Here is a 20,212-nt window from a genome sequence, read left to right as displayed (position 1 = left end):
CGTGGTTCACTTAAGATCTCTCCCCCCGTATCCGGCGAGCCAACTGCATGTCTTTGGGCATGATGGTGACTCTCTTGGCGTGGATGGCACACAGGTTGGTGTCCTCAAACAGACCCACCAGGTACGCCTCGCTGGCCTCCTGCAGGGCGCCGATGGCCGCGCTCTGGAACCTCAAATCTGACCTGAAGTCCTGCGCGATCTCCCGCACCAGCCGCTGGAAGGGCAGCTTCCGGATCAGCAGCTCCGTGGACTTCTGGTAACGGCGGATCTCCCTCAGCGCCACGGTCCCGGGCCTGTAACGATGCGGCTTCTTCACCCCGCCGGTGCTGGTGGACAGAGCGCTCTTCCTGGCCACCTTGGTGGCCAGCTCTTTGCGGGGGGCTTTCCCCCCCACGGTGGATTTCCGCGCAGTCTGCTTGGTTCGGGCCATTTTTCACCAAAAGCTGAGATCTCAGGCCGCTTCTCGGACCTTCGCGCCGCTCGGGAAAGAGCCGCAATCCCCAAGCAAGAGGGTGACACCAACCCTACCAATGGATCAAACCGCTCTGCTTGGGACAAACAGTCCTAATGACTGAAGCACCCAAGCCATACCTCTCTGTGTATTTATTGAGAATCATCAGAAAGGTAAATAAAGGATAATCACAAGGGAGTAAAAACAAAAACAAAGGATCATGGGTAAGTATTTTGTAGATAAGGCAGAGTTCTCTATTGTTTACCTTATGTTAATCTCAGGAAGGAGGGATTCAGTAAATACAAACTTAAGAATGATGTTGACTTTCAAGGAATGCCTTAGTGCCTCAGGGTGAACTCCAGCTTGTATTACGCCTCCCTTAAATCCTGATATAGAATTTGGTTTATTTTTAATACTAACTTTCATATTTGGCTTCCCACAAACAATATCATTAATATCACATGCAAGCAAAAGATTGCTGAAGATCGTAACACACACACACACAAATAGAACAGTACATTGACAGGGAACTTCCAAAAGTTCAGGTTGGGTTTAGAAGAGATAGTGTCACAAGGAATATTATGACTGATATCGGATAGATACTAGCTGAAAGCAGAGAATACCAGAAAAACGTGTTTGTTGACTATGCAAAGTTATTTAACTGTGTGGATCGGAACAAACTATGGCTAGTATTGAGAAGAATGGAAACCTTGGAACACTTAATTATGCTCATGGAAAACCAGTACCTACACTAAGCAGCAGTTGTCTGAACAGAGCAAGGAAACATTGCATGGTTTAAAATCAGGAAAGGTATATGTCAGGGTTGTATCCTTTATGTGTTTTGATATTTAATATGTATGTTGAACAAATCATTCAAGAAGTTGGACTCTATGAAGAATGTAGCATCAGAGTTGGAGGAAGACTTATTAACAACCTGCACTATGCAGATGACGCAACCTTGCTTGCCGAAAATGAGGAGGACTTGAACACTTCAGAGAATCAAAGACTACAACCTTCAATATAGATTACATCCCAGCATCAAGAAGACAAAAATCCTGAGCACTGGATCAATAGACAACATCATGACAAATGAAAAAAGGTTGGAAATTGTCAATGACTTAATCTTACTTAGATCCATAATCAACATCCATGAAACCATCAGTCAGGAGATCAGAGACCTATTTATTGCATTAGGCAAATCAGAGATCTCTCCAAATTAATGAAGAATGATAAACCCAGTTTGAAAACTAAGGTGTGTTAGATTCAGGCCATGGTTTTTTCAAACACTTGCTATGTGGCTGAGAGCTAGACAATGAATACAGGTGACAGAAGAAGAATTGATGACTTTAAGTTGTGGTGTTGGAGAAGAACACTGGACAGTCCATGGAATGCCAAAAAAAGAGAGAGAGAGAGAGAGAGAGAGAGACCAAAAAGACTAGTTATGTCTTGGAAAAACTGTACTCAGACTGATCCTTGGAGGAAAGGATGGCTGAACTTTGTCTCACATATTTTGGACATGTTACTAGGACATGTTGGTTCTTTGGAAAGATAAATCATGTCTGTAAAAGTAGAGAGTCAGAGAAAAGAAAGGAAGATCCTTGATGAGATGGATTGACACAGTGACTGCAGAAATGGGCTTGAGTGTAGAATGATAAAGATGGCACAGGATGAAACAAGGTTTAGATCTGTTTTTCATTGGGTCTCCATGAGTTATATTTGACTCAACTACACCTAACAACAATATCAAATAAGGCACACTGGTGTCACCATATTTCAAGAATTAGCCTTCTAAACAAAAAGACGGCTGTTTGTATCCCCCAACTAGAAAGGAGAAAGGAAAGGCAGACTGCTTCTCTAAAGTTAAACTGCTTTGGAAACTCTACCCTGGGAGTAATTCTGCCCTGGCCTGGGAGTCAGAATCTGATTGATAGAAGTGGATATAGGTCAGATAAGAGTTTAATATGCAAAATATACAAATAACTTGTTGTTGTCATTGTGTACAATCATGTTGGAACGGACACATAGCTAACCCTCTGGCAGATTTTCAGAGGCAGTTAATGGTATGGGAAGAGATGGGCCATCTTTCTCCCATGGAGCAGCTGGTGGATTTGAACCATATACCTTCAGGATTACAGCGTAGCTTCTTACTACTAGGCCACTGGAGCTTCTACTCATCAAAAGGCTTCTCAGTTTAAAAAAATTAATGGAGAACTTGAATAAACATTTATATTATAAGCATTATAAACAAAAATATAAAAATCATCAGTAAGCACATGGTGAAATGCAAATAAAAATAATGAGATAACACTATAGATACACTAGGAGGGCTGTTATTAGAAAAATGAAAAATAATAAGTGTTTACAGGATGTGGACAAATTGAAAAACTTATTCACAGTTGATGAGAAAGTAAAATGGTGTAGCCACTATGGGAACAGTTTGATTGTTGCTCAAAATGTTAAAAATAGTCCCGTAATAACACTCGTGAGTATTTTTCTAAAAGAATTAAATGTGGGAATACAAATACTTTCACACCAATATTCATTGCAACCATTTGAATTGAATGAACCATTTCATTGATTATTCTCAATCAAATGGTGGATACAACTCAACTCATCTTCATCAATAGACTACATAGTTTGACAACATCTGGTATATCCATTCATAGGAATGTCACTCATCCATAAAGAGGAAAGGAGTCCTAGTCCATAGTGTGTAACCTATTAGGTTGAGAATCAAAAGGTTGGCTATGTCAATCCACCAGCAGTTCAGAGAGATAGGGAGTTCTGCTGACATAGTGCACAGGGCGATGTGCTGATAAGCCAAAAGCAGTGCCTCTCTGGGGCCTTTAGGGAGGAAGAGGGACAGTCTCCTCCTGTGTGGCTTCAAGCAAACTTAAGTCATTACTACTGAGTTCGAATATACTCATAGCTGACCCTCCAGTGGTTTTTTCTAAGACTGTAAATTGCATGGGAGGAGACTGACCATCTTTCTCAGCTATAAGTAGGTTCCCACTAAATGGCAATGAGTTTGAGGTGGGTTTTGTGTAGGATTGAGAGAGAGCTCTGTTGACCTTGTTCTTTGATAGACAGTCTCCTCATCTGTGATTTGCAGCCTCTGAAAACCCACAGGAGGGTCATGTGAGTCAGTTCTAATAGACTGCCAAGAGTTTGAGTTTTTTAACTTTTGTATGTATCTAGAAAAACTTTAGTAAATCCTTTGGTTTTATTTAACATTATGCTCATCTTTCTTTAGAATTACATAAGGTTTATCAATAACTTGTTGGTAGGTACCATCAGGTTAATTATGACTCATAATGACCCCGTGAACAACAGATCTGAAACTGTGCCATCTTCACTGTCTCTAACACACTAAAACCCCTTGCTGCAGTCATCATATAAATCCACTTCATTGAGGGCCTGTCTTTCTCCACCTTTCCCAGACTGATGTCACTTTCCAAGAAATAGCCTATCCTAACAGCATGCCCAAAATATGTGAGCTGAAACCTTGCCATCCTTGCCCTCAAGGAACACTCTGGCTGCAATTTCCCCAAGACATATCTGTCCATGGACTAGTCATTGCTCTTCTCCAATATCACAATTCAAAGGCATGAATTCTTCTGTCATCCTTATTCATTTCCCAGCTCTCAGATACATAACAAGTGATGGAAAAGACCATGCCTCGAACCAGCTGCACCTTAGTATTCAAACTGACATCATTGCTCTTCAGTATTTTGGAGAGATTCCTGATGGTGGATTTGCCCAAAGCCATACATCTTCTGTTAATAGAAATAGGCTAATATTATTTATGAAATTATTAGTCCCTGCTCTTGTTTTCATCTTCTGAAAGATTTTCAGTAGGTTTTTGTGAACAACTGAGTTCCCAAACACTTGCAGAAGGTGAAGAAGACTTAAACTCTTTACTGAAAAAGATAAAAGACTACACCCTTCAATATGGGTTACATGTCCATATCAAGAAAACAAAACTCATCACAACTGGACCAATAGGCAACATCACAGAGAAAAGATTGTAGTTGTCAAGGATTTAATTTTATTTGGATATACAGTCAACATAGTTGTTACCTATGGTTATAGCATTCAAGAATTCAAAAGACATGTATTGGGAAAATCTGCTATTAAGGACTTCTCCGAAGGCCTAAAGAGCAATGACGTCAGTTTAAAGGTGCATTTCATGCAAGTCATAATGTTTAAAGATGACAAAAGAATTGATGATTATCCCATGTATTTCCAAAGAATTTACAAGTCTATCTTGGAGGAAGTACAGTCAAAGTGCTCCTTAGAGGCAGAAATGTTAAAATTTCATCTTACTTTAGGTATGTTGTTAGTAGTGGCTAGTCCTTGGGAAAAGGCATTATGCTGGAAAAAGTGGAGTGTCAGAGAAAGAGAACTGTCAAGGAGATGGGTAGACAGTGACCATAACAATAAGCTTGAGGATATCAGAAATGGTGAGGATGGCGTAGGATAGGACATGGTTCAAGTCTATTGTTCACAGGGTTGTAGTCAACTCAATGACATCGAACAACAAGTTCCAGATGAACATTTTACATTAATGTGCCTTTTCTGGGATTTAAGTATTAATTAATGTTAATTATTTATGCATTAACTTTTACTGCATGGAAATGGCAGAAAAGTCAGACATATTCAAATGGAAATAGAATTATACATATATAACATTCAATTTTAAATTATGTTATGTAGTATAGGCAGCACAAGCTCACTACTACTACCAATCTCTATTTGGATCTAGAAAGATCCAGTAGCAAAACACAGGGGTAGGTCACCTGATAGTCCTTACTTGGTCTTGCCACTTTTATATAGTCAGATAAGTTTTAGAAGTTGGAAATGGCAGATAAGTTTTAGAAGTTGGTAATGGAAGGACTTCAAAGAGCCTCTCGTACTTTTCTGTTAAAAAAAAAAGATTTTTCTAAACATCAAACTGATCATCATATTTTCAGTTAAGGGGTAGAGAGAGCTTGAGGAAAACAGAAATGGAGTATCTGCATGCTTACATTGTTAAACTTTAAATAACAAAAAAATGAGTTCATGAAGTATTTGTGTACTTTTGAAATTAATTTAAAGATGTTATCCCTCATACAGCTTATTGGAATGTATATAATGGTTTAGACACTTTAAGACAGTTTGAAGGTTGTTTATCTGGTTAAACATACACTTTTTATAAATTCAGTTCATTTAGCTAAACAAATATGATCCAGCAAATGCTTTCTTAGTAACCTACGAATAATAGAAGTGTATGTCCACAAAAACATTGTGCAGAAATAGATTTCTTTAACACTCTTTCAGCCATTTCCTGTGACAGTAAAACATTCCCAGTACTTTTTGCTTGGAAGTTCATCAGCAATGTTATCCCATTTTGCACAACATCTAACCTTGAGAACAAGGGAATTGTTTCTTCCAACCCTGTACTCAAAAAGTAGTTCTGTAAGTCATACAAAGCCAGTACTAATCTTCAGGACTTTGAATCACTATACTTCAAGACTCTGAAGAAATGATTGGCACAGTATTAGTACGTGGAAGTAGTTAAGTGAATCCAAACTGAAGTTAGAAGACGCTTTGATCTTCCTCATAATCTTATGGCCATGTCAGGTCCCTATGACAAACATGGGGCTGAGAAAAATTATAACAACATTGGTGGAGAGCAGACTTTGAATAGACATAGTTCCTGTAGTGGAAACCATGGAATTATGATGGCTATAATAACTGACATGGATTTAGGTCAGGTAGATTTGTTGTTGTTATTGTTGCTTGGTGCTGTGAAGTCAAGTACAACTCATAGTGACACTATGAACAATATATCTGAAACCTATCCTATCCTGTGCCATCCTCACAATCTCTGAATTCTTGAACCCAATGTGTAGTAAGCGAGTCAATTCATCTGGTTGAGGGTCTTCCTCTCTTTTGGTAATCCTCTACGTTTCCAAGAATGATGTTCTTCTCCAAGGAATAACTTCTGCTAGCAACATGCCCAAAGTAAGACAAAGCTTTATCCCTTCTGCCTTCAAGAACTCTGCGTTCTAGCTGCACCTTCTCTAAGACATATCTGCTGACAGTCCATGGGATTTTTTATAATCTTCAATATCATACCTCAAAGGCATCAATTCTTCTTCTGTCATCCTTACTTATTGTTCAGCAAGCAGAAACATAGCAAGTAATTGAAAAGACCATGGCCTGAATCAGGTGCACCGTAGACTGACATCATTGCTCTTTAGCACTTTGGAGAAGCAGATTTTCCCAATGTAATTATTCTTTTCATTGCCTGACTGCTAGTGCCAAGAGTGTTGATTGTGGAACCAAGTAAACTGAAATTATTAACAATCATAATATCCTCTCTCTATATCATGGTGCTGCCAATTGGCCCAGTGGTGAGAATCTTTGTCTTCTTGATGTTGAGCTTCAACCCATATTGAAGACTACAATCCTTGATCTTCTGCAGCAAATGCTTCAGGCCTTCCTCGTTTTCCTCAAGCAAGGTTGTGTCATTTGCATAACTTAGGTCGATGATGAGTCTTCCTCCAATCCTGATGCCACACTTATCCTCATAAAGCCCAGTGCTCTGAATGAACTGTTCTGATCTGATTGAAAAGGTATGGAGAAAAGATGCATCTCTGACATACTTTTTTTTTCAATTTTGAACCACACAGTGTTTCCTTGTTCTGTTTTGATGACTGCTTCCTGTTTCAAGTATAGATTATACATGAACACAATTAGGTGTTCTGGAATTCCCATTCTTCTCAAAGTTAGCCAAAGTTTGTTGTGATTCACTCAAATGCCCTTGAATAGTCAATAAAACACAGATAGACATTCCTCTAGTACTCTCTGCTCTCAGCCAAGATCCATCCGGCATTGGCTATGATGTCTCTAGTGCCACAGCCTCTTCTAAGCCAAGCTTGTATTTTTGGTAGTTTTCTGTCAATGTACTGTACCAATTGTTTTTGGATAATCTTCCACAGGATTTTGCTTGCATGTGGTATTAGTGATATTGTTTGATAATAATTTCCACACTGTTAGATCACCTTTGTTGGTATGGGAATAAATATGGATCTCTTCCAGTCAGTTGCCCAGGTAGCTGTCCAACAGATTGCTTGGCACAGCCTGGTGAGCTAACAACCCAGTGCAATACATCTTTCCTGACTATTGATACCAAGGGTGATGATTGTGTATTCAAGTAAGATGAAGTCTTTGACAGTGTCAGTCTTTTTTCCATCTATCACAATAATGCCTGTCAGTGCAGTGGTGAGAATTTTTGTTTTCCTGACACTGAGATGCAATCTATATTGAAAGCTGTATACTTTTATCTTCACATCCTCCTCCCTTTCAGCAAGCAAAGTTGTGTCATTTGCATAAGTTATTGATAAGTCTTCCTCTAAACTTGATGCAACATTCTTTTCATAGAATCCAACTGCTTGAGTAATTTTCTCAGGATACAGATTAAATAGGTGTGGAGAAAGAATACAACCCTGGCACAAGCTTTTCTTCATGATACAACCTTGCTTGCTGAAAATGAGGAAGACTTGAAGCACTTGTTGCAGAAAATCAAGGAATGCAGCCTTTGGTACGGATTGCATCTCAATATCAAGAAAAAAAAGATTCTTTTTTAAAAAAATTTATTTATTTTTTATTTTTAATTTTTTTTCACAGAGGTTTTGGATATCCATTCATTCATTGCCACAATTTTCTCCCTGCCCACCCCTCCTCACCAGCTTGCTTCCCCCTCCGAAGAGAGAAAAAAAAATTCCTTCATTAGTATACAATTCCCACATCCCTACCCCCCAACCCCCACCCCGAGTACACTTCTCTATGCAACTTTAATTCTGGATTCCTGTGCTAACCATAATACTCAATCATATATCACTTCTTACCACTGAAACAGTAGGCATCATGATGGATGGAGAGGAGATTGAAACTGTCAACAGCTTCATCTTGCTTGGCTCCACAATTAACACCCTTGGTGTCAGCAGTCTGGAAATCAGAAGATGCATCGTACAGGAAAAATCTGCAGTTAGGAACCTTTCAAAATTATTGAGGAGTAGTGATGTCAGTTTGAGGACTAAGGTACATCTGATTCAAGCCATGGTCTTTCCGATTACTAGCTATGCATCTGAGACCTGGACAATGAATAAGGATGACAGGAAAATAATTGATGCCGTTGAGCTGTGGTATTGGAAAAGAACACTGAATATCCCATGGGCGGCCAAGAGAATGATCAGATATGTCTTAGAAATGGTGCAGCTGGAGTAATCTTTGGAGGCAGGTATGACAAGCTTTTGCCTCACATACTTTGGGCATGTTGCTAGAAGGGGCTATTCCTTAAAGAGGGACATGATGTTGGGAAGGGGGGAGTGTTGGCGAAGGAAAGGAAGACCCTCAACCAGGTGGATTTACAAGGTATCTGCTGTAATGGGCTCTTGTGTCTCAGCAAGTGTGAGGATGTCACAGGATAGAACAGAGTTCTTTTCTTTCATAGGGTCACTATGAGTCGTACTCGAGTCAATGGCACCTAACAACAGTGTTCCCTTGCCCTGTTCACAGAACAGCCTCTTGATCTAGGTATAGGCTTTACATGAGCACAATTAAGTGTTCTGGGATTCCCAGATAGATTTATAAGAGGACATAGTTGTTTTTTCAGGAAAGTCTGATCACAGATAGAGGATATTGGTTCCATTTTGCAGATTGCAACATAACATTGTATACACACTATGTACACCTTACAGAGCTGTTGAGAACATTAAAAAAATTATTTTCACAGCTAAACTCTATAAGAGTTGTTGTTGTTGTTGTTGTTGTTGCTGCTGCTGTTATGTGCTGTCAAGTCATCTGTGACTCATACAAACCATATGCGCAGCAGCTCTGAAGCCTGCCCTGTCCTGAGCCATTCTCACTGACTCTGACACACTTACCCCCATTTACTGTATCAATCAATCTCATCTGGGGTCTTCCTCTCCTGCACTATCCCTCTACCCTTCCAAGTGTGATGTCTTTCTCCAAGGACCAGTCCCTCCTAGCCACATACACAATTAAGTAGGTCCTGATGGAAGAATACAGAGCTGTTGAACATGTTATTTATGATTGAAAATGTTGTGGCCTCAAGGTCAAAAAAACAAAGCAAAAACAATTTAAAAAACCCAAACAAATATGGAAAACAGATATAATAACTTTTGAATTAAACAGCAAAAGCAACTGATGGTGTTCCTTGTAGCTAAATCATGAGCTTCTCAGAAAGGTCCTGTTAGGGTGGCCTAGCTAGCCAGCAACTGAATGGTGGTTATGGAGGTGGGCGTGGTGCTCAGAAAAGTGGGTAGGACCAAGTTCCACAGAGAACAGCCAGAACTTTTTTTTTATTAATATTTATTTATTCATTCTTTTTATGTGTGTACTGTCAAATTGGATCTGACTGGTACTTGTTCCTCCTCCTTCAGCAGAGCATCTGGTGGATTTGAACCATGCACCTCTGGGATTGCAGTGCAGTTTCCTGCCACTAGGCGACCAGAGCTCGCCAGAACTTTTAAACATAACATTGGTGGCCAAGGAGCAAGCAACAGCTACTGCGGTAGTGAAAGCAGCATCTATGGAGTGAGCACAGTGGAAGAAAGCTGAGCATGTTCAGGACAAGCGGTGCATGGTGAATGCAATGGATCCTAACATCTAATTCTTGTTCTACACTTTTCCAGAAAAGCCAAAACTTGAAATGTACAGCTTCAACAAGTGATGCTCATGATTACTTTGTAAGAAGAAACTATGATTGTTTAAGGTTCTTTTTAACACATTTATCAAGGTGAAACAATAAAGCTTGAATAAACTCCGTTAAACAAGTTTTAGCATTTCTTGAGTTAGTCATGTTATAAGGCAGATTGAAGCAGTGAATGTGTAGCCTGAAGGAGTTATGTTATTCAATTATGTTAAATTTGCTCTTAGCCTATTTGAACATGTTGAAAGGCATGCTTTAAAAACAAAACAAAAAACGGAAACCAAAAACCTTTTACATTATAAGCTGTGTCTACAATTAAAGATAAAACAGTAGACATATTTGTTAATTGTAGTTTCCTTTACTAACCTGTAATTTACACCATTGTTTTTAATTTAATTGGTAAAATTGAGATCATAGCCACACTTTAGGATTTGGTTTCCATGTTTGTATGCAATTCTGAGACCTATCTTAAGTCTTCCATCATAGTCTGTTTCAAAATGTTTCCCAATGGCCCAATTTGAGAATCAAGGAAATAAAAGGATACAATTAACAATCTGAATTCACAATTATACTCAACAAAATTAAAAAGCGAGAGTGAATGAAAAGAAAGTGCTTTTTCTGAAACAGTAAGATGCTAACTGTTGTTGTTAATTCTGTTGAGTTGAAGGCAACTAATAATGACCCTATGAATGAAAGTCCTGAACACTCGTTGTTGATGCTAATTAGTATTTTTTGTGAAACACTAGAAACAGTGATTTTTGTGATTGTTAATATAATTTTTGATTCAGGTAAAGATTATGAATAGATATTAAACCATTAGGTAAAATTTGCTGGGGAATAAGATACTGTATTAAGCTACTCAAATATCTCAAGATATTCTCACATCCTACAGATTACTCATTCATCATAAAGGGAGAAAAGATGGTTTTACAGTGCAAATATCTGTCAGACAGCACCTTCATCAGCCGATGAAACTCACTACCAACTACTAACAGGTCACCCTGGCATCACGTGTCTCTTTAGAGTGATACACTGAAAAGGATCCATTCTCACCTTCTTCATCTTCTTGCTAAAAATAGCTAACTAAACTTAATCCCAAGGAAAGGTTCAGACAGTCCAAACGAGGGGATGTTATAAAACAGAGCACACCTGAAAAGCAATGCCAAGGAAAACAAACTACAACCACCCACCACCCACAACCCACCCACGAAATGAAACAAAATAAAGGCAAGAAAACCCTTTTAGAATAAAGCAGCCCACAGAGATGCTATTACTAAGAGAGCATATATGTGACTTTTGAGGAATCCTAGGGGGATAAAAAAAACCCTAGGAGGGGTGGGGGTGATGGGAGTGGGGATGAGGGTGGGGATAGAGGGAGGGGTGGGAGTGAAGGTGGGAAAGGGAAGAGGGCATGATGGGGATGGGGGAAGGGAGTGGGGTTGCAGATGACAAAGCAAAACAGAAAAAGCTCTAATGGACATGAATTACTATTCTTTCAATTATTCTGTAGGCTTGAAAGTTTTGAAAGTGGAACCCAGTAAAAACAAACAAATAAAAACAAAAGACCCCTTGAGCTGGAGGTGGTGTCTGACCCTGGAATAATCCTTCTACGGACTCAAGTAGGATCCAGGTGACCTGGCCTGAAAAGATGAGCTGCACTGTATCGGTGAGGATCCTTTTGGCTTCAGGTAACAGGACACCTGAGTCAAGAGTGCCCCAAACAGTAAGGACACCTAATTATCTCATGTAACAAGAAGTCCAGAGGTAGATGGCTCCCAGGTTGGTTAATTTGTCAACTCAAGGATGTCAAAGCTCTTCCATCAGTTTCTCTGTGGTTCTCGTGGCTTTACTGCATAGTAAAAGGGCTACACCAGTTTCCTGTGTCATGTCCTGACGTGACGCATCCAAAGCCGATGGAAGGGGATAGACTAATGGCACCTCAGGCTTTGACCTCTTCTATAAAGGATACAGATATTTCCCATAAACCCGCTGCCATCTCAATCCCCTTGCAAACCTACTATGATTCATCACCTGAGGCTGTTCATTTGAACAAAAGTGGCTTGGACAGAAGGGGCAGGGGAGGTGGGGTGTCTCACCTGCTTTCTTGTAGAGAGACTCAAATTGACTCACTTGCTCACGAAAATGAGACAGGAATTGTGTGCTGAGTCTGTGGTTAGTAGTGAAATTGAGGGTGAAAGTCTAACAAGTAGAGTGGAGGCCATAGCAAGACAAGGCCTGGTACAAGCCCAAGTTACGATGATGAAGTAATTGTTATCTTGTTATGTACTAGTGAATCAGAAACCAACCCAGTGGTTTTTCAGTGGCAGTAAATAGCACAGAGGAGATTGCCCATCTTCCTCCCACACAGCAGCTGATGGGTTTGAACCACGTACCTTTGCATTGACAGCACAATTTCTTACCACTAAACCACCAAAGCTCCTTGAAGGAACACGACAGTTTGGGAAAATGGACTATGGGTCCTGACAGGTAAGACCCTAATTGCCTTGATGACTTCAATGACAGGCAGAGTGTGTACCATCAGGACTCTTTATTATTCAGTAACAGAATGGTATCAATGATAACACACTGGGTCAGAAAGGGAATTAGTTTTAAGAATACATGAAAATCCTTTTTGTTGTTGTTGTATACCACCGAGTTGGATCCGATTGGCACCGGAGGAGATTGACTCTCCTTCTCCAGCGGAGCATCTGGTGGATTCTAACTGCATGCCTTCGGGATTGAGGATACATGAACATCTTAAATACATGGTTCAGCCAGACCTCAGCCACCAGAAAGTGTTGGGAGCCACATAGTTGCTTTCTATCTCTTGCACTGTAGCCTGTTCCAGTCTTTTTGTAGAAAAATGGCTCTGCTTCCCAGTCCTCATATTAGAATACAAAGGACTCCCTTGAATTGAATTTGCTTGAAAGTACTGACCTCAGCCTTCATGGTAACCAGTCCCCAAAATCTGTTTCCAGTTTCCAGAGGAGATAAACTGAGAAGGCTTAGATGGGTGAGATGTCCAGTCTACCAAGTCCATGGCCCTGAGGTCACAACAGAGACAAGCAGGAAGAAGGGAGAAGTATTTCTGAGAAAGGAGTTATTGATACACGGGTTGAAAGATACTCTGAGAGGATCAATGACTATCTCCTTAAACTATTCTTTTCAAAGCAGAGGGGGATTTTTGCCCCATTCCCAGGGGAAATTGGGCAATATCAGGAGACATAATTGATTATAATACTTGGGGTACAGTGTTGGTGTTGTGGGAGTGAGTGCTTCTTGGGCCTAATGGGTAGAGTCTAGAGATGCTGAGAAACATTCTGCAGTGCACAGAACTCCACAAGAAAGAACTATCCAGCCTTAAATATCACTAGCACTACACTGAGAAACTCCAGTGACTCATCTTTCTACTTATGGAGAGCATCTGGACCACCAGAACAGACCTGGGCCTGATATATAGTGAGGCTCAGATTTGTCTGATGGTTGTTGTTGTTGTTGTTGTGTGCCATCAAGTTGGAAGTAACTCGTAGCTGATCCTCCAGTGGATTTTCGTGGGCTGTAAATCACATGGGAAGGGATTGCCTATCCTTCTCTTGCAGAGTAATTGGTGGATTTGAACCTGAACTGTGTGCTTTTGGGATTACAGTGCAGCTTCTTACCTCTAGGCCAGGGAATGGAAACACCACTGTACAGTTCTGTGGACAGTTTCAACTGCTGGCTAACCAGCGCAGTGTACACTCCTGGTACCATGGGCTCCCAAGAAGGCAAGAGATGTTGAGTTCTGACCTTTAGGGGGTTGTTAAACACAAAGAGGAGATGGAATAAGGCGAAACAGGTATAAACAGAAGGCAGAACCATAAAAACATGCTTACAAAACATGTTCTTGCAAAAACCCCAAACAGAAACAGCAGCTGCCTGACGGAGGACTGCTCCTCCCCACACACCATAAGGGAGAGCTGTAAGTCCTTAAGTCCCAAACAGCTGCTGGGTTTGGTACAAGCATCCTTTTTCCACACCAACTTGTCAGACAGGAAGGTACAGCCTCCAGGCCATTGGGGTTCTTTTTGGCTTAGTCTATCCAACATATGCTTTAATTTCCTAAGGAACTTTGTCAGCCCCAAATCTTTCTTGTTAAGAATTCTATAAATGGTTCCAACTGAAGAAGGCTCTAGGAATCACAAGGAATAGCTCCTAAGTAAGAATATCTTTCTGAAGTTTTGGAAAACCCTGAGTCTGCTACTTGACAAAGAGGAGTTCAAAGTTTTTTTAGTTTTCTGGCAGAAAACCTAGAGAAGTTAGGTTGTAATTCCGAGTCTTTGCTGCCCTCTGCTGATTATAAATAAGACTAGCAAATGATTTGATACTTTTTAGAGGCATTTCAGTATATTGCTGTATTTTTCATTTAATATTTCAGCACCTACATCCTGTGCGCCTGACCAGGCCATGTTGTTCTTGTAATGTGCCATCGAGTCGCTTGCAATTCATAGCTACTCTGTGTACAACAGCCCTAAATTCTGCTCTATCCCTTGCCTATCTTACTGTCTGATGTGCCTATCCCCATTACCCTAGTGACTGAATCAGTCCACCTCATAGAGGGTCTTTCCCTCTTGCACTTTTCCTCCACCCTACCAAGCATGATATCCCTCTCCAAGGACATGTCTCTCCTTACAACATGTCTAAAGTATGTTAGACAGAGCCTCTGAATCCTTGCCTCCAAGGAGCCTCCCGGTTTGACCCTTTCCAGGTGAATAGTCTTCGCAATTACTTGCTGTGTGTCAGAAAGCTGGACAATAACTAGGGACGATAGAAAGAGAATTGATGCCTTTGAGCTGTGATGCTGGATAAGAGTATTGAATACACCATGGACAGCCAGGAGAACAAACAGGTTGATTCTGGAGAAGATAAAACCAGGCTACTCTTTGGAGGCAAGGACTCTGAGGCTTCATCTGACATACTTTGGAAATGTTGCAAGGAGGATCCAGTCCTTGGAGAAGGATGACATGCTTGGGAGGGTGTAGAGACAGCGCAGGAGAGGAAGACCCTTGATGAGATGGATTGATTCTGTCGCTGGTGTAATGGAGTAGATGTGTCAAAGACAGTAAGTTTGACACAGGATAGGACAGATTTCAGGGCTATTATATTAGGGTCAGTATAAGTTACAAGTGATTCGACGTCACATAACAACAACATACTTCCTGAACCTCCACTGTATGTAGGCCTTCTGCCCAGCATTGAACACGCAGCATCAGCCACGTTCCTCTTCTCATGGAGCTTACCATCTAGCTAAGGAATCAGACTGTAAATCAACCAAGAAGAAACACTCCTTAAAAGAATGTTTTAAATTTTATTTGGCTTGCATACAAAATTTGTATATATTGTGCTTCATTCATATACATTGTGTTTCACACTTTCCTTCATTCACATTGTGTTTCATACTCTTTCCCATACATTGTGTTAAGAAAGAAATGCTTTTGAACATTTTATAAATGCTCTAATAGTAATGAACAAGGTAATGGGGTAATTATTGTTGTTATTAGGTGCAGTTGAGTCAAGTAGGACTCATAGTGATACTAGGAACAACAGCTCTGAACCCTGCCCTATCTTGAGCCATCATCAAAATCTCTGACACACTCAAGCCCATTGCTTCACTCTCTCTATCAATCTCCCTGGTTGAGGGTCTTCTCTTTTGCCATCCTTCCACTTTTCCAAGAAGATGTTCCTTTAGCAACATGTCCAAAGTATATGAGAAGGAGTTTTTTTTTTAAATTTTTTTAATATTTTGTGTGTGTGTATGTACCATCAAATCGGATCTGACTGGTACAGGAGGAGATTGTCCTTCCTTCTCCAGCAGAGCATCTGATGGATTCGAACCACACCCTTCTGGGATTGCAGTGCAGCATCTTGCCACCAGAGCTTCCTGAGAAGGAGTTTTATTATCTTTGCCTCCAAGGAGCACTCTGGCTGCACCTTTCCCAAGACATATCTCTTTGTGTTTTGTTTTTGTGGGTTTGTTGTTTTTTTTTTGACAGTCCATATGATATTCAGTACTCTTCTCTAACACCACAGTTCAAATTATTAATTATTCTTCTGGCATCCTTCTCCATTGTCCAACTCTCAGCAGCATAGGAAATTACTGAAAAGACCATGACTAGAATCAGCCAATAATTTGGTCAGGTGCCTGACTGCAAACTTTGCCAGTGTAATACATCTCCTGATCTCTTGACTGTTGGTATTGAGTGTATTGACAGTAGATCCAAGAAAGCCGAATTCGTTGACAGGTTCATTCTTTTCTCCATCTGTCATGATGTGGCCTTTCAGTACAGCAGTGAGAATTTTTGCTTTCTTGACACTGAGATGCAATCCATACTGAAGGCTGTAGTCTTTGCTCTTCTGCAGCAAGTGCTTGGAGTCCTCCTTACTTTCAGCAAGCAAGGTTGTGTCATCTGTATAATGCAGGTTAATGTTGAGTCTTTCACCAATCCTGCTGTCACATCCTTCTTCACAAAATCCAGCTTCGTGAATAATTTGCTCAGCATACAGATGGAATATGTATGGAGAAAGGATACAATCCTGATGTACTCCTTTCTTCATAGACGGTTTACCAATTGACATATTTCAGCTAACAGATGCTGCCCTGGATGTGCTTACCAAGTTGTGCCAAGAAATCTGGAGAACAACCACCTGGCCAACTGACTGGAAGAGATCTATATTTGTTCCCATTCCAAAGAAGGGTGACCCAACAGAGTGTGGAAACTATAGAACAATCTCATTAATTTCACATGCAAGCAAGATTCTACTGAAGATTATCCAAAAACGACTGGAACAACACATCAGCAGAGAACTGCCAGAAGTCCAGGCTGGGTTTAGAAGGGGTTGTGGTACTAGGTACAGTGTAGCTAATGTTAGATGGATCTTGGCTGAAAACAGGGAATACCAGAGGAATGTATATCTGTGTTTCATTGACTATGCAATGGCATTTGACTGTGTGGATCATAACAAACTGTGGTTAACTCTTAGAAGAACAGGAATCCCAGAACACTTGATCGTGCTAATGAGAAACCTATACTTGGAGAGTCATCAGAACAGAGCAAGGAAACACTGCATGGTTCAAAATTGGGAAGGGCGTGGGCCAGGGATGTGTCCTGTCTCCATACCTTTTCAACCTGTATTATGCAGAACAGATTATCCAGGAGGCTGGGCTCGATGAGGAGCAATGTGGGGTCAAGATTGGTGGAAGATCTATCAAAAATCTGCGATATGCAGATGATACAACCCTGCTTGCAGAAAGTGAGGAGGACCTGAAGCGCTTGCTTCTGAGCATCAAGGACTGCAGCCTCCAATATGGATTGAGGCTCAATGTCAAGAAGACAAAGATTCTCACCACTGGGAAAATTGGCAGCATCAGGATGGATGGTGAAGAGATTGAGATTGTTCACAGCTTTAGTTTGCTTGGCCCCACAGTCAACACTCTTGGCACCAGTAGCCAGGAAATTAGAAGACGTATTGCCATGGGAAAGTCTGCTGTTAGGGACCTCTGCAAAGTACTGAAGAGCAATGGTATCTCTCTAGAGACTAAGGTGTGTCTGATACAGGCTATGGTCTTTGCAATCACTTGTTATGCATCAGAGAGTTGGACAATGACTAAGGAGGATAGAAGGAGAATTGATGTCTTTGAGCTGTGGTGCTGGAGAAGAGTATTGAGGGTACCATGGACTGGTAGGAAAACAAACAGATTTATCCTGGAAAGGGTCAAACCAGGTGGCTCCTTGGAGGCAAGGATTCTGAGGCTCCGTCTAACATACTTTGGACATGTTGTAAGGAGGGACTGGTCCTTGGAGAGGGACATCATGCTTGGTAGGGTAGAGGGACAGCACAGGAGGGGAAGGCCCTCAATGAGGTGGATTGATTCAGTGATTGGGGTAATAGGGATGGGTGTATCTGAGATGGTGCGATTGGCACAGGACAGAGCGGAGTTTAGGGCTGTTGTACATAGGGTCGCTATGAGTTGCAAGCGACTCGACGGCACATAACAACAACAACAACAACAACAGTGTTCCCTTGCTCTGTTTGTACAGCAACCTCTGGGAGGAGCAGTAAATTTAAAGTCTAGCATTTGAGGATGATAAATGAACAGAGGCTATAAGCAAGAAATGAAAAAAGCTGTGGGAAAGGCAGGTCCAAGAGCTTTCCATACTTGAGGGGAAGCAGTCTGCCCTCAAGTTGACCTATGGCAACCCATATATATGTGAGCAGACTGTCCTCCATGGTGCTTTCAGTGGCTGTTTTATTGCAAGTAGATCTCTAGACCATTCTTTTGAAGCGCTTCTGAATGAACTTGACCCTCCAACCTTTCATTGAGTAGCAACCATGTCATTTAGCACCTTTAAGTTAGCTTTAATCATTTGTACCATCCAGAGACCCTGACAGACAGTGAGGTGGCTGCTAATTCTGGGGACAGAGAAGAGCTTGGTGGATGCCCAGAAGCTGGCACAGGAGCTGAGAACAGTGTGATGGGAAGGTCAGAAAGGCACTGGGAGCCAGACAACTGACGTCCACTCAGCCTACAAAGGTTTTCAAAAGTTATTCTGGGTGAATTTTATGCAACAAAGGGAGCTGTTGAAGAGTTAGCTTTTTTTAAAAAGGACTTCTTTTCTTTTTTTTTTTAAGACTTCTTTTCAACAGTATATATTTGCTCTAGGATATCAATAAAGACTTTGCTAGAAATATCTGGATGTTTAAATAGTGCATATATTAAGTAAATATGTGCAGGCTGCTCTGACTCCTATACGGGTAATGAGGTGGAGAACAGAGAGACAAAAGGAGGAAACAGAGCCAAGGAGAGGCTGTCAGGTCTGGGTGGGAGGGATGCCGTAGAGATGGACACAAATAAATGAACCTGAGATAATCTGGGGAGTCGCATTTGTGGCACCCACCACTGGTTTGAATGGGAAAGATGAATAAGTGAGAGCAAGTCTGTGGGACTAAGAAAATAAGCCGGACAAGAGAAGAGCCGTTTCAGATACCTGACTCCTCACAAGTCAGCAGCCAAGGGCCGCCTGCTTGTGCATTGCGCTTTTCTTCCTACTGCTGAGTGAGGCAGACACTTGACAGTGGCGGAAAACCCAGCTAACCAGGCTCACTGTTGACGGGTTTACGAGGGGAGACTGCTCCCTCAGAGCAACTGGTGGATTTGAACTGCTGACCTTTCCAACACAATATGCATTACACCACCAGAGTTCTGGGCAGAACTCGAGGAATTCCCCACAAAAGGCTTTGCAATCTTTCTCTAAACAGTGTCTCCCATAAACATCAGTTGATGAGAATTTCAGCCTTGCAGGCTCCAAGAAGAGCTCACCAGTCATGACTTCAGGAAGTCACAGTGACTGTGAGGGCACCAAGTTGACTTATCCAACTTATTTCATTCCATTATGCAGGATGAGACTAAAGGAAATGGAGGGCTTGCTGAGGTCAAAGTGGCTCGGACTCTTCTGAGAAAGGCCCAATATCAAGTGTGCCTGCAAAGCTTCCCATCTCCTGGCCTGGAGCCTTCTGAGAAAGGCCCAGTATCTAGCCTGTCTGCAAAGCTTCACCTGGCCCAGGGATCCATCAAGTGAAGCAGAATGTCTTCTTTTCTCTACCAACTCTGCCAGGAGGATGTGAGCGCAGAGGTATTGGAGACTCTGGTCTCATACACCCTCTGTTTCAGAGGAATAAACAACAGACTGTTTCCCACCTTTTTTGCAGTTCTTGGCTCACCTGTCAGCTAATTGCTGCACAGCACTTAGGCGTTCCTCCCATGTTAAGCTGCTCGCCAGCTGTCTGAAAATCCTTTGATGTGCTACATATGTCTACCAGTCCCAGCCCTCAACTCTCTCTCTCCCCTTTCAGTTCTTTCTAATATATACTCAACATAAAGCTACACCTCCCTGGGGTCTTAGGATAAGCATGGCATCGTACTGGGGTACAGAAAACTAGGATGAAGGAAGGACATGAATATGATATGATGACTCTACTTAGAAGAAGTTTCTAATCTACTGACT

The 20,212-nt window shown here is 41.3% G+C and overlaps 1 pseudogene; it reads right to left on the bottom strand.

The window, feature by feature from the left end:
* Positions 1-4: 4 nt before the first annotated feature.
* Positions 5-430, bottom strand: LOC102845721 (annotated as a pseudogene).
* Positions 431-20,212: the final 19,782 nt, after the last annotated feature.

The sequence above is a fragment of the Elephantulus edwardii genome, unplaced genomic scaffold (assembly GCF_000299155.1).
Source record: "Elephantulus edwardii isolate Elephantulus edwardi_28Jun2011 unplaced genomic scaffold, EleEdw1.0 scaffold00095, whole genome shotgun sequence".
Classification (NCBI taxonomy): Eukaryota; Metazoa; Chordata; class Mammalia; order Macroscelidea; family Macroscelididae; genus Elephantulus; species Elephantulus edwardii.
This window is presented reverse-complemented; position numbering and strand designations above follow the sequence as displayed.